The sequence below is a fragment of the Rhinoraja longicauda genome, chromosome 22, assembly GCF_053455715.1.
Source record: "Rhinoraja longicauda isolate Sanriku21f chromosome 22, sRhiLon1.1, whole genome shotgun sequence".
NCBI lineage: Eukaryota > Metazoa > Chordata > Chondrichthyes > Rajiformes > Arhynchobatidae > Rhinoraja > Rhinoraja longicauda.
In genome coordinates, this window is record NC_135974.1 from 3,915,795 (window position 1) to 3,929,273 (window position 13,479).

Here is a 13,479-nt window from a genome sequence, read left to right on the forward strand (position 1 = left end):
TGTGCCTGTCTTCGGCTTAAACCAGCATCTGCAGTTCCTTCTTGCACATGGTTGGCACAGATGAGTTGTTTCCATACTGTATTGCTCTGTGGCAATAAAATGTTGGATATACTCAACAGGTCAGGCAGCACTACGAACGTTAATGTTTCCGGTCAATAACTGATCATCAGAATTGACCTGAAATCTTAATTCTGTTTCTCTCCCCATTGATGCTGCCTTGCCAACTGAGAATTTCCAGCTCTGTTTGTGTTTCAGATTTCCACCATCAATAGTTTTCTTGCTTTTCATACCTGAGGTCTCTTAAATCTGCACCCATCCATGTACATCAGAGAAGAAAGATAAGATTATTGCAACGTTATCCAGAGTTTGTGCTATTGGGGGTGAGAGGGGACGGTGATTTTACAACCGCAAAAGTGCAGCAACCTGAACTAAGACGAACATGTCAAGCCAATCAATGAATTGACATATCAAGCCATTGAGTCACAGTGATACAGCGTGGAAACAGGCCCATCGGCCCAACTTGCCCACACTGACCCATCTACACTAGTCCCACCTGCTTGCATTTGGACCATCTATATACTAAAACTCTCGTTTGTTTGTTTGTTTGTTCCTGAACAGCAGCCAAACCGGTACACGATAGCACGGCAATTTTAGGCCCACCTTACTCACCGTCGTCCCTTTGGTGCTAATGGAAGACGTTTCATTGAAATCGGTGTTATATATTTTTTTAATTCATATTTTAAAGTTTAAATCTATCTCCGAGGGAGGGAGGGGGAGTGAGGGGGGTGGAGGGAAGGGGAGGGAGGGAGGGGGAGGATAAGGGAGTTTGAGGGGGAGGGAGGGGGAGGGGAGGGAGGAGGAAGAGGGGAGGGGGAGGAGGGAGAATAAGGGGGTATGAGGGGGAGGGAGGGGGAGGGGAGGGGAGGGGGAGGGGAGGGGAGGGGGAGGAGGGAGGGGGGAGGGAGGGGGGAGGGGGAGGAGGGAGGATAAGGGGGTTTGATGGGGGAGGGGGGAGAGGGGAGGGGAGGGGGAGGAGAGGGTGCTGCACCAATGCAGGAGGGGTTTGGGCCCAACGGGTCCACTTGGTCTAGTTCCCTCTAAACCTGTCCTATCCATGTACCTGCATAAATGTTTCTTAAACGTTGCGATGGTATATCTACAAGCCTTCATCTGTAATTGCATCCTGTCAGTCACAAATTCTGAGATCAGGCCATCTCTGAGAATTTGGGATCAAAATAAATAAAATGTTATTGTCATTATCAATTCTGTGGATGTTTTTGTCCTCTCTGAGAATCTGCAACATAATGCACCAGTGACATTTAGTGGCAAAGGCAGTAACTGCAGTAGTGTGTGTGGTTACCAAGCTTCAACTTGAACAGCATCCCTCTCCCCATCAGAACTGCCCCCTCCATCGACTCCTTTAAGTCCAGGCTCAAAACCTATTTCTACTCCCTAGCGTTTGAGGCCCATTGAGCACGCGCTGTGAGCTGTTTATGTATGTGCTGTTATGTTTGTGTGCTACTGTATGTTTCATTTTTTCCTTAGTACCTAAACAGATGTACAGCACTTTGGTCAACGTGGGTTGTTTTTAAATGTGCTATACAAATAAAATTGACTTGACTTGACTTCAACTGCCATTACCCAATGGGAATACCACCTCGAAATAGCATGAGATCTATCTGTTCAATTATTATGTCGAGATATGGTTACCCATCAAGGGTTACTCATTAAAAGGCGACACAGCAACAGAGACTCAGGTTCGATCCCGACTACGGGCGCCGTCTGTATGGAGTTTGTACGTTCTCCCCGTGACCTGTGTGGGTTTTCTCCGAGATCTTCGGTTTCCTCCCACACTCCAAAGACGTACATGTTTGTAGGTCAATTTTACTTGGTATAAATGTAAATTGTCCCTAGTGTATGTCGATTGTGTTAATGTGCTAGCCTGTCCCGTTGTGTTACTCCAGCATTTTGTGACCATCTTCGGAGGTTAAGGAAAGACCTGATAGAAGTATATAAAATAATGAGAGGCATAAATATGGTAGAGAGGAAGAAGTTTTTTCCCAGGGTAAAATTGTCAAATACTAGCAGGCTTCGTTTTAAAGCAAGATGGAGAACTTTGAGAGGAAATGTATGGAGCAAGTTTTTCACAAAGAAAAGAGTTGTGGACGCCTGGTCGGGGAAGCAGAGACAACAGAGGCATTCAAGAGGCTTTTCGACAGGTACATAGATACGCAGGGAATTGAAGGATATGCAACGCATTCAGATAAAGGAGATGTATCATGTCTGAAGAAGGCTCTCGACCCGAAACGTCACCCATTCCTTCTCTCCAGAGATGCTGCCTGTCCCGATGAGTTACTCCAGCATTTTGTGCCTATCTTCGGTTTAAACCAGCATCTGCAGTTCCTTCCTGCACATTTGGTCTTGCAAGGGACGCTAATACCCTCGGGCATCACGGTGGCGCAGCGGTAGAGTTACTGCCTTACATCGCCAGAGACCCGGGTTCAATCCTGACTACGGATGCTGCCTGCACGGAATTTGTTGTCATGTTCAGCATCATGCTCAGCACAGACATCGTGGGCTGAAGGGCCTGCTTCTGTGCTGCAGTGGTCTACGTTTTATGCCGTTATTTAGAGCTTTCAGCACTGCGTTAAATATGAATGATCAGGGTCAAGGAATTAATCTCTTCGACTGCCTTCTAAACGGATGAAGAATCATGGCGTATTTTCGGGATTTTATGCAGCAAATTACTGAAATATGTTGCATATTTAAGACCGCTAAAGAATAACCTGCTGGGCCACTAAGATGGAGCAACCACGCAACATGGCAGATGGACACAGCCACAATGAGCCAAGTGGGGTCCTGAGCTGTGAGATGCAGGCAACAAGTCCAGTGATAAACAACAGGACAAGGACTGATAACAATCAGTGAAAGCGTTTAGCATTTCTCAACATTAAAGTTACATGCAATAAAAATGAACCTGCTCTCCACCAAATGGATTGCTTCTCTGTTTAGGCAACCAATCAAACCAAACACCATGTGCTTTGTACGGAAATGCCCGCCTTGGGACGGGGAAGTAGCAAACTCTTATTTCTGGTCATTAAACTCACAAGTACCTCAGTTGCATCCCTGACTGATATGCCTGCAGCATCGCTGGTGCCGAGAAAGCTTGTGTTGATGTTCTCCGGTTTGTTTTATGTGGGGGGTGGGGAGGGGGTCGGGGGAAACATTTTTTTCAATCTCTTACCTTGCCGGAGATGCGATTGTTTTCCGGACCGTATCTCCGGTCGCTCTGCGGCCAAACATCGTGGGGCTGGCGGCCTTGCTCGAGACTGACTTTGAGCCCCATCGCAGGGCCGTCGACTTACCATCGGAGCCTGCGATCCCTTGCCTGGGATCGACGGTCCAACCGCGGCCTGCGGATTCCAACATCGAGGAGCTCGCAGTCTCGGGTAGAGGCTGATGTCGGGAAGCTCCAAGCAGCAGGAGGTTCGACCAGTCCTGACTCGGGGCTCAAATCACCCGGCGCGGGGGAGCTGAGATCCCCCCGGATGCGGGCGTTTGATCGCCCTGACACGGAGGGCCCGGCCGCCGGCTACGGGAGGCAAGATCGCCCTGTCAACGGAAGGTTCGAGTGCCCCGACCGCGGGAGGACAAAGAAGGGAAGAAGTTTGATCTTTTCTTGCCTTCCATCACAGTGAGGAATGTGGAGGAGTCACTGTGGTGGATGTCCATGGTAAAATATTATTTGGATGTTATTAGAAGGGCTCAACATCCGAGGACATACACGCCACTGGAGATAAATGGGTCTACTGTGGATAGGGTGAGCAGCTTTAAATACCTGTGAGTCCACATCACAGAGGATCTGACATGGACAACACACATTGCCGCACTGGTGAGTAAGGCAAGGCAGCGCCTTTACCGCCTCAGACAGCTGAGGAAATTCAGAGTCTCTCTGAGGATCCTTCAGTGCTTCTACTCTGGGGCTGTAGAAAACATCTTGTCCGGCAACATCTCAATCTGGTTTGGGAACAGCTCTGCCCAGGACAGGAAGGCTCTGCGGAGAGTAGTGCTTTCGGCTGAACGCACTATGGGAACTACACTCGCCCCCCTGCAGGACCTATACATCAGGAGGTGCAGATCCAGAGCCAGCAACATTATGGGGGACCCCTACCATCCCAGCAACGGACTGTTCCAGCTGCTACGGTCAGGCAAACGCCTCCGCTGTCACGCTGTGAAAACAGAGAGGATGAGACGGAGTTTCTTCCCACAGGCTATCGGGACTGTTAACCCTCATATCACCAGGGACTAATTTAATTTACTGTATTAATTTATTTTTTGTGTTAAAATTGTTTTTTCTATTCTGTTTTGTAGTTTAGCACAATCCGCAGGCGTGGCCACTTTCATTTCACTGCACATCTTGTATGTGTATGTGACAAATAAACTTGACTTGTTGCTCTTTATTGGTATGACCGTATGGCAAATCAAATCCCTCGTATTTTGCAAAACATGCTTGGCTAATGAAGTACTATTATGATAATGATTATTATGATTGTGGTTTATGGCATTGGGGAGATGATGGAGGCTCCCTCCTCCAGGACGGCTAATTGATCTCCGTCACGTTGTACGCAGGAAGCTAGCGCGTGGGACAGGTGGATCACTGCGAAGTTGTGCCATTACAAGCAGCAGGCTGCCCAAGAACCCCTGGACGATTCAATCAACTGCACAATTAACTGGCCTGTGGCTGCAGGTGGAAGACCATGAATACCAGACCCCACAGAGCGACCTCAATCCTCACCCTGTCATGCCCGAGCTACATCAGCCAGGGCCTCACAGTGACAGGTGGCCTTCAGGTTTAAAGAGCACGAGCTTCAATTCCTGACGCCTAATAACCAGAGATGAAGCACTCCTGTATCCACTTGATGAGCGGGTAATACCAGGCGGAGGGAGGAAAAGATTCCTTAAGATGCTTTCAAAGGCTCTTTGAAAAAATGTGAGACCTTTACTGGCTCGGGAATCTCTGCTCCCGTAACCACTCGAACCTTGAGGGAGCATAAAAGTTGGAATTGAGAGACTTGGCTCCATGCATGGAGGGAACATGGACATAAGGCAGCACGGTGGTGCAGCGGTAGAGTTGCTGCCTTGCAGCTCTTGCAGCGCCAGAGACCCGGGTTCCATCCCGACTACGGGCGCTGTCTGTACGGAGTTTGTACGTTCTCCCCGTGACCTGCGTGGGTTTTCTCCGAGATCTACGGCTTCCTCCCACACTCCAAAGGCGTGCAGGATTGTAGGTTAATTAGCTTGGTACAAGTATAAACTGTCCCTAGGGTGTGTAGGATGGTGTTAATGTGCGGGGATCGCTGGTCGGTGCGGACTCGGTGGGCCGAAGGGCCTGTTTCCGCGCTGTATCTCTAAACTAAACTAAACTAAACCTGTGTAAATGTTGGAAATGGTGACCCACCCAACCACATCTATGGTTGTGTCTGTGACTTCACTAGCTGCCTCAGACCCTACAAAATGAGACATCAACAATGCCTGAGTAGGCAATGGGAGCAGGAGAGCCACTCAGAGGTTGTGGACATCACTGAAATCCTAGAGAAGGACCTGGATGCCAGATTGCTTCTGGAATGAGCGAGCTTCACTACCTCCCACTGCCTCTCTTGCTGACCGACTGAATAGTGTCACTCCCAGCATCCTGTTACAAGGAAGTTTACATGTTTCGAGATGTACAAGATCATGATATGTTTAGCTCAGAAGATACTGCCCCCATCAGCGGGTGGTCGAAGGACCAAGGGGAGCACAGATTTGAAGTGAAGGAACAATGGCACGAGGGGAGATGTTGAAGAGAACTTTACTGTCAGACTCCAGTTATGAGTGGAACTCACTGCCTTTAGTCTACTTTAATTTAGTTTTGAGATGCAGTGCGAAACAGGCCCTTCGGCCCACAGAGTCCACACCGACCAGCGATCCCCGAACATTAACACTATCCTACACACACCAGGGACAATTTACAATTTTACCAAGCCAATTAGTCTACAAACCTGTACATCTGTGGAGAGTGGGAGGAAACCAGAGCTCCCGGAGAAAACCCACGCAGGTCATGGGGAGAACGTACAAACTCCGTGGAGGCAAGCACCCGTAGTCGGGATGGAACCCGGGTCTCTGGCGCTGCGAGGCAGCAACTCTACCAGTGCACCACCTGTCGAGCTTCCAAAAGGGAACTCAATGGGCATTTAAGTGAAAATGAGATAATAGGGAAATGGAGAAACAGCGGGAGAATGGAGCTGGATAGTTCTACATCAGGTTGGTATGATCCAGAAATAGAGGCATGGTGTCACAGAGTCATATAGTACAGAAACCCGGCCCTTCAGCCCATCAAGGCCATACTAACCATCAGGTATCCATCCATACTAATTCCATTTTTCAGCACTAGATCTGTAGTCTTCAATGTCTTGGTGGTTCAAATGCTCATCCAAATACTTCTCAAATGTTGTGAGAATCTCTGCCTCCATCTCCCGCTCAGGTGGTGAGTTCCAGGAATGTTAATGATTGGGGGAGTGGCTTGAGTAGTTCAGCTTCAATAGACAATAGACAATAGGTGCAGGAGTAGGCCATTCGGCCCTTCGAGCCAGCACCACTATTCAATGTGATCATGGCTGATTATTCTCAATCAGTACCCCATTCCTGCCTTCTCTCCATACTCTGCTATCCTTAAGAGCTCTATCTAGCTCTCTCTTGAATGCATTCAGAGAATTGGCCTCCATTGCCTTCTGAGGCAGAGAATTCCACAGATTCACAACTCTCTGACTGAAAAGGTTTTTCCTCGTCTCCGTTCTAAATGTCCTACCCCTTATTCTTAAACTGTGGCCCCTGGTTCTGGACTCCCCAAACATTGGGAACATGTTTCCTGCCTCTCAGGAGAGAAGGAATGGGCGACGTTTCGGGTCGAGACCCTTCTTCAGACTGATGTCAGGGGGGCGGGACAAAGGAAGGATATAGGTGGAGACAGGAAGATAGAGGGAGATCTGGGAAGGGGGAGGGGAAGAGAGGGACAGGGGAACTATCTAAAGTTGGAGAAGTCGGCATTTTGTGAATAAATACCTTCGATTTGTACCAGCATCTGCAGTTATTTTCTATATACAATATTCCAAGTGTGGCCTCACCAATGTATTGTACAACTGCAACATTACATCCCAACTTCTGTACTCAATTCCCTCATGAATGAAGGTAAGCTTGCCAAAGTCTTCTTCACCATCCTGCTTACCTGCGATGCCACCTTCCGGAAACTATGCACTTGTACTCTGAGGGCCCTCTGTTTAATACATCTACAGGAGCAAGAAGATTAATCACATCTTGAAAGTAGTTGTAGTAAACTACTGGGTAAAACTACTGGGGAACTATTGAGAAAGTAGTAAACTATTGGGGGAAGGACTGGATTTTGAAATTGTTATCCCAGGAAGATGTTGTGGGAAATGGAATAATTGCGTTGAAGATGAATTTCAGAAGAGGAGAAAGCAGTAACAGGTATGTCCAATGGGGTTAGACGAGGGAAGAAAGCAGAGGTCCATGAAAGGCTTAAAGGCTGTAATCACGTCTCAAAAAAAGAGGTTGTGTCAAATCAGAATGAATTCCTCAGCCTTCACTGCCAAAACGTGCATACAACATTCTGCTAACAACATTAAAGAAATCTTTCAGCATGTTGTACGATTTCCACGTCATACCTTGAGTGTCTGACCTACATATAAAGAAATCAATTGACTTGATTTGGCTCAAATCCTGCGTTAAAAAAACTGCAACAAATCACAACAGAAAAGGTCAGCAATAAATCAAAAGTGGGAATCCGTTCAAAGAGCAGTCAGAGACTGGCTACGGACGAAACTTTGAAAGCTGAACTGATGCAAGTAACAGGCAGAAAAATTCACCGTAGAGTCACAGAGGCATCGAGCACAGAAACAAGTCCTTCAGCCCAACAAGTCCTTCAGCCAAGCTTGTCACATTTACCCGCATTTGACCCATATCCCTCTAAACCTTTCCAAATGCCTTCTAAATGCTGTTAACTGTTAATACACCTGCCTCAACCACTTCATCTGGCAGCTCAGTCCATGTGCAAACCACCTTCTGTGTGACACTCATCAATTGGAGAGTGTCTCATCTACTTTATGTGGAATGTATAGGAGAAGGAACTGCAGATGCTGGTTTACACCAAAGATAGACACAAAGGTTTGTACGTTCTCCCCGTGACCTGCGTGGGTCTTCTCCGTGATCTTCGGTTTCTTCCCACACTCCAAAGACGTACAGGTATGTAGGTTGATTGGCTGGGCAAATGTAAAAATATAAATGTAAAAATTATCCCTAGTGGGTGTAGGACTAGTGTTGGTGTGCGGGGATCGCTGGGCGGCACGGACCCGGTGGGCCGAAGGGCCTGTTTCTGCACTGTATCTCTAAATCTAAAAATCTAAATCTAAAATCAAAAAGCTGGAGTAACTCAGCGGGTCAGACAGCACCTCTGGAGAAAAGGAACGGGTGACGTTTCGGGTCGAAGAAGGGTCTCTACCCGAAATGTCCCCTATTCCTTTCCTCCAGAGATGCTGCCTGACCCGCTGAGTTACTCCACCTTTTTGTATCTATTTACTTTATGTGGAATATCCTTTCTGGTAAGGTTGGAACCGCCTGCTGTGAATGTGCTTGCAGTGAGAGAAAAGGATGAAGGAAATGGGAACAGAATCCCTGCTAGTTGGTTTAGCATCCGTTTAACCCACGAGCTCCTTCCATCCAATTCATGCAAGCCCAGAGCAAAGATGCATTTGGGACAATAGCCTTTGGATAAAGAGACCGCACCATGTAATCTTGGCCCAGATTTATTGGGGTGCACAGCAGAACTGATTAGTGAATAGGAAACAAGAAATTTGAATAAATATCGAGAGCAAAGGAATAGGTGACGTTTCGGGTCGACACCCTTCTTGAGACTGAAGACTGAAGACTGACGAAAAATTGGAAAGACTGGGCTTGTATTCACTGGAATTTAGAAGGATGAGAGGGGATCTTACAGAAACGTATAAAATTATAAAAGGACTGGACAAGCTAGACGCAGGAAAAATGTTCCCTAATGTTGGAGGAATCCAGAACCAGGGGCCACACAGTCTAAGAATAAAGGGGAGGCCATTTAAAACTGAGGTAAGAAAAAACGTTTTCACCCAGAGAGTTGTGAATTTGTGGAATTCTCTGCCACAGAAGGCAGTGGAGGCCAATTCATTGGATGAATTTAAAAGAGAGTTAGATGGAGCTCTAGGGGGCTGCAGAATCAAGGGATATGGGGAGAAAGCAGGCACGGGTTACTGATTGTGGATGATCAGCCATGATCACAATGATTGGCGGTGCTGGCTCGAAGGGCCAAATGGCCTCCTCCTGCGCCTATTTTCTATGTTTCTAAGTCTGAAGAAGAGTCTCGACCCGAAACGTCACCTATTCCTTTTCTCCAGAGATGCTGCCTGCCCCGCTGAGTTACTCCAGCGTTTTGTGTCCGTCTTCAGTTTAAACTTGCGTCTGCAATTCCTTCCTACACATTAGAATAAATGGGTCTTTTTTCCAGCTAGTGGGGTGCCAAAGGGCCCCAGCCATTCATTATATCTCAGTACATTGGATGTTATCCAAATATAACTTCTTCAAGTAAATCTAAACTAAACTAAAGTATGCAAATTAAACAAACCTATGGGGCGACCTTGAGCTATGAGGAGATTACAAAGAGGCTCCAATATGACTTTGACAAATTGGGCGAGGGAACAAATTGACGACGTATGCAACTTAATGGGAGATTACATCAACTGAGCTTTCGTTAACTGGAATGTGTAGGAAGGAACTGCAGATGCCGGTTTACACCGAAGATACGCTGGAGTAACTCAACGCTGGAGTAACTCAACGGGACAGGCAGCACCTCTGGAGGGAAGGAATGGGTGACGAGCCTGAAGAAGGGTCTCGACCCGAAACGTCACCCATTCCTTCTCGCCAGAGATGCTGCCTGTCCCGCCTGAGTTACTCCAACATTTTGTGTCTATCTTTTATCGCAGATGTGGCCCTTGTGGCTAAAGGGATCAGGGGGTATGGAGAGAAGGCAGGTACAGGATACTGAGTTGGATGATCAGCCATGATCGTATTGAATGGCGGTGCGTACAGGCTCGAAGGGCCGAATGGCCTACTCCTGCACCTATTTTCTATGCTTCTATGTTTCTATGTAACTGGAATTCGGGAGAAGGCAGCCACGGGGCAGTTTACAGGGATGATCAGCCACCATTGCATTGAACAATGGAGCAGACTTGAATGATGTCGTCCTATCTATATTTCTATGCTTCTCATCTGAGGGATAACTCTGCCAATGCACCCCCCCCCCCCCCCCCGTCCCATCCCCCCCCAACCCCGACACCCCTCCTTGCGTGGCACTGGAGTGTGGAGGGATTGCTGCAGTTTTCAAGGGCAGCTTGGTGATAAATGCTACTCTCATGAGCAATAACCACATCCTGAGAATGAATCAAAAATAGTCGTGTTGACATATTCTCACGGCCAATTTGTTTTCTCCCCGGCTGAACTAAACACCATTCATATCTCTTCCTATTTGCATTCAGTAATGGGAGAGAGATTTAAAAAAAAAAGATTTTTTGATGTCCGTTCTATTTATTGCGAGATCTCGGCACTCGAAACAACAACCTGTCTGAAGCATTTATCAGTTCAAAACTGACAAAGAATAAAACCGCCTGACGTTGTGTTCCGTCCATTGTCCTCCATCACCACACTTCACATTAATTCAGCCCCAAATAATTGTACTTCTTTCCCACCCCTCCATCACTTTTTACACTGATTTATTTTATCACACGGTTGCAGCCAGTAAATGGGGCAACAATGAAAACAAAAATAACCATAGCAACCGAGGCTTCTGAAGGACTACATTGAAAAATATATTTCAATCCAGCTTCGCTCTGCTCTCACATGAAATTAAAATATAATCTTCTGTTAGAAACGTACAAAATTGCTTCTGTAACAAATATATATTTGTTTTTCTTCCGATTACGGTGACTTTACCCCATGAACGTGCCAGAGGTCTCTGTTTGTGCAGAGCCACTATATTTAGGCCTTGTACGAGCTAGTTTTTTTTTAATATAGATGGCATAAATCTTGAGGAAATAACAGCAGAAACGTAATTACTTTAAAATAACATTTCTTCCTCTGGGGCTACAGAGTGTGCCACGGCTGGCTATGTCCCATCTTTTTAATTCAAACAGCAGCAGTGCGCTCCTGAGGGAAGAACTCATTGCACCCCGAGCTCCCGAAGCAAAAACTCTCTTGTCAGACAATGCCTGAGAGGATCCTGTATACTGCCTCATCAGCAACTTGGTGCTCATGAATATGTGAGCATCCTGTCATTGCATTTAGCACAGCTAGGTCTGGGCTCCTGCTATAATTCCTCTTTAAGATATTACAGAAATTAGTGCTCTATCATGCAATCTCTGTGCTCTCCAGTAATGGAATGTCACCAATACTCCAACGGTCTGTTTTCCTTATTGTTAAGCAAACCATTTTCAGTCGCAGAATCAACATGAATAGAAATTCCATCGTAACGGCATAGCTGGTATGATTGCTTGGGTATAGGTTTGTGCAGCGCCGGAGTTAATTCACCATCTGCTGTAATTTTAAAAAACCCTTGCGCGGAAAGTATTGTTTGTTTGGAAATGTAATTTTCTTGGCGCGGGCAAGTATGAGCGAGGTCATCCCCACCAAGCTCACCACCAAACTCCACCAGCTAGGCCTCAGCTCGTCATTACTCCACGGAAGTGGCGGCGCCTAACGGCTGCGGCTCGCTAGCAGTCTGTTCGTCTTTTTTCCTTTTTTTTTTGTTGTGTGTCGGTGTTGGGATGGTTTTTTTTTTTTTTTGGTTGTGTATGTGTGGGGGGTGTGGGTGGGGGGGTGGGGGTGTGGGTGGGGGGACGTGGGAAACCTTTCTCTTTTAGGTCTCTTCCTCACGGCGCGGGGTGCGGCTCGGCCGCGGGGCTTTCCATCGCCCGGCGCGGCTCGGCCGCTGGACTTAACAGTGCCCGGTGCGGATTGGCCGCGGGGCCTAACATCGCCCGGTGCGGCTCGGCCGCTGGACTTAACAGTGCCCGGTGCGGCTCGGCCGCAGGGCCTAACATCGCCCGCCACGGCTCGGCCGCGGGACTTTTCATCGCTGGTGTGGCTCGGCCGCTGGACGTAACATCGCCCAGTGCGGCTCGGCCGCGGGGCCTAACATCGCCCGGTGCGGCTCGGCCGCGGGACTTAGCTGCGCACGGCTCGGTCGCGGGGCCTTCTACCGCCCGGTGTGGCTCGGCCGCAGGGCCTAACATCGCCCGGTGCGGCTCGGCCGCGGGGCCTAACATCGCCCGGTGCGGCTCGGCCACGGGGCCTAACAGTGCCCGGCGCGGCTCGGCCGCTGGACTTAACATCGCCCGGTGCGGCTTGGCCGCGGGGCCTAACATCGCCCGGTACGGCTCGGCCGCGGGACTTAGCTGCGCACGGCTCGGTCGTGGGGCCTTCCACCGCCCGGTTCGGCCGCGAGACGTCTCAGCGCCCGGTTCGGCCGCGAGACGTCTCAGCGCCCGGTGCGACTCGGCCGCGGGGACTTCCATCCCCTTGCGGGGACTGTGCGGGTCGGTCGGGGACGAGCTGTCTGTCCGTGGGCGTGGGGAAGAGAGTGGAAGTTTTGTTGCCTCCATCACAGTGAGGGGGTGTTTGGAGTCACTGTGATGGACGTTTGTGTTGCGGTCATGTGTCTTGTGTTCTTTTTTGTGTGACTGCTATGTAGTTTCGTTCGGTACCTTGGTACCGAATGACAAATAAAGCTCTGTTGATACCTGTTGATTATGCGACTGGATCCTGGACTTCCTGCTGGAACGACCGCAGGCAGTGAGAATAGGCCAGCTCCTGTCCTCCACTATCACCCAGAGTATCGGCACACAACAGGGCTGTGTTCTGAGCCCCATGCTCTACTCCCTCTTCACACACGACTGTGTTCCTGCATTCGACACCAACACCATTGACAACTTTGCAGACGACACAACGGTGATCGGGCTTATCACCAACGGTGATGAAACAAACTACAGAGCGGAGGTGCAGAACCTGGCAGACTGGTGCTCTGATAACAACCTGTCCCTAAATACCACCAAAACCAAGGAGCTGATCATCAACTTCCGTAGGTCACACAACGGGGAATACGCCCCGATCTTTATCAACGGGGACAGTGTGGAGAGAGTGTCCAGCTTCAAGTTTCTGGGCACTCACATTTCGGAGGACCTAACATGGTCCAATAACACATCTGCGCTGGTCAAGAAGGCACAGCAACGAATGTTCTACCTAAGAACACTGAAAAAGTCTGGTCCACCCCAACAGCTGCTGACGACCTTCTACCGCTGCACCATAGGGAGCATCCTAACACATGGCATCCCTGTGTGGTACCTCAGC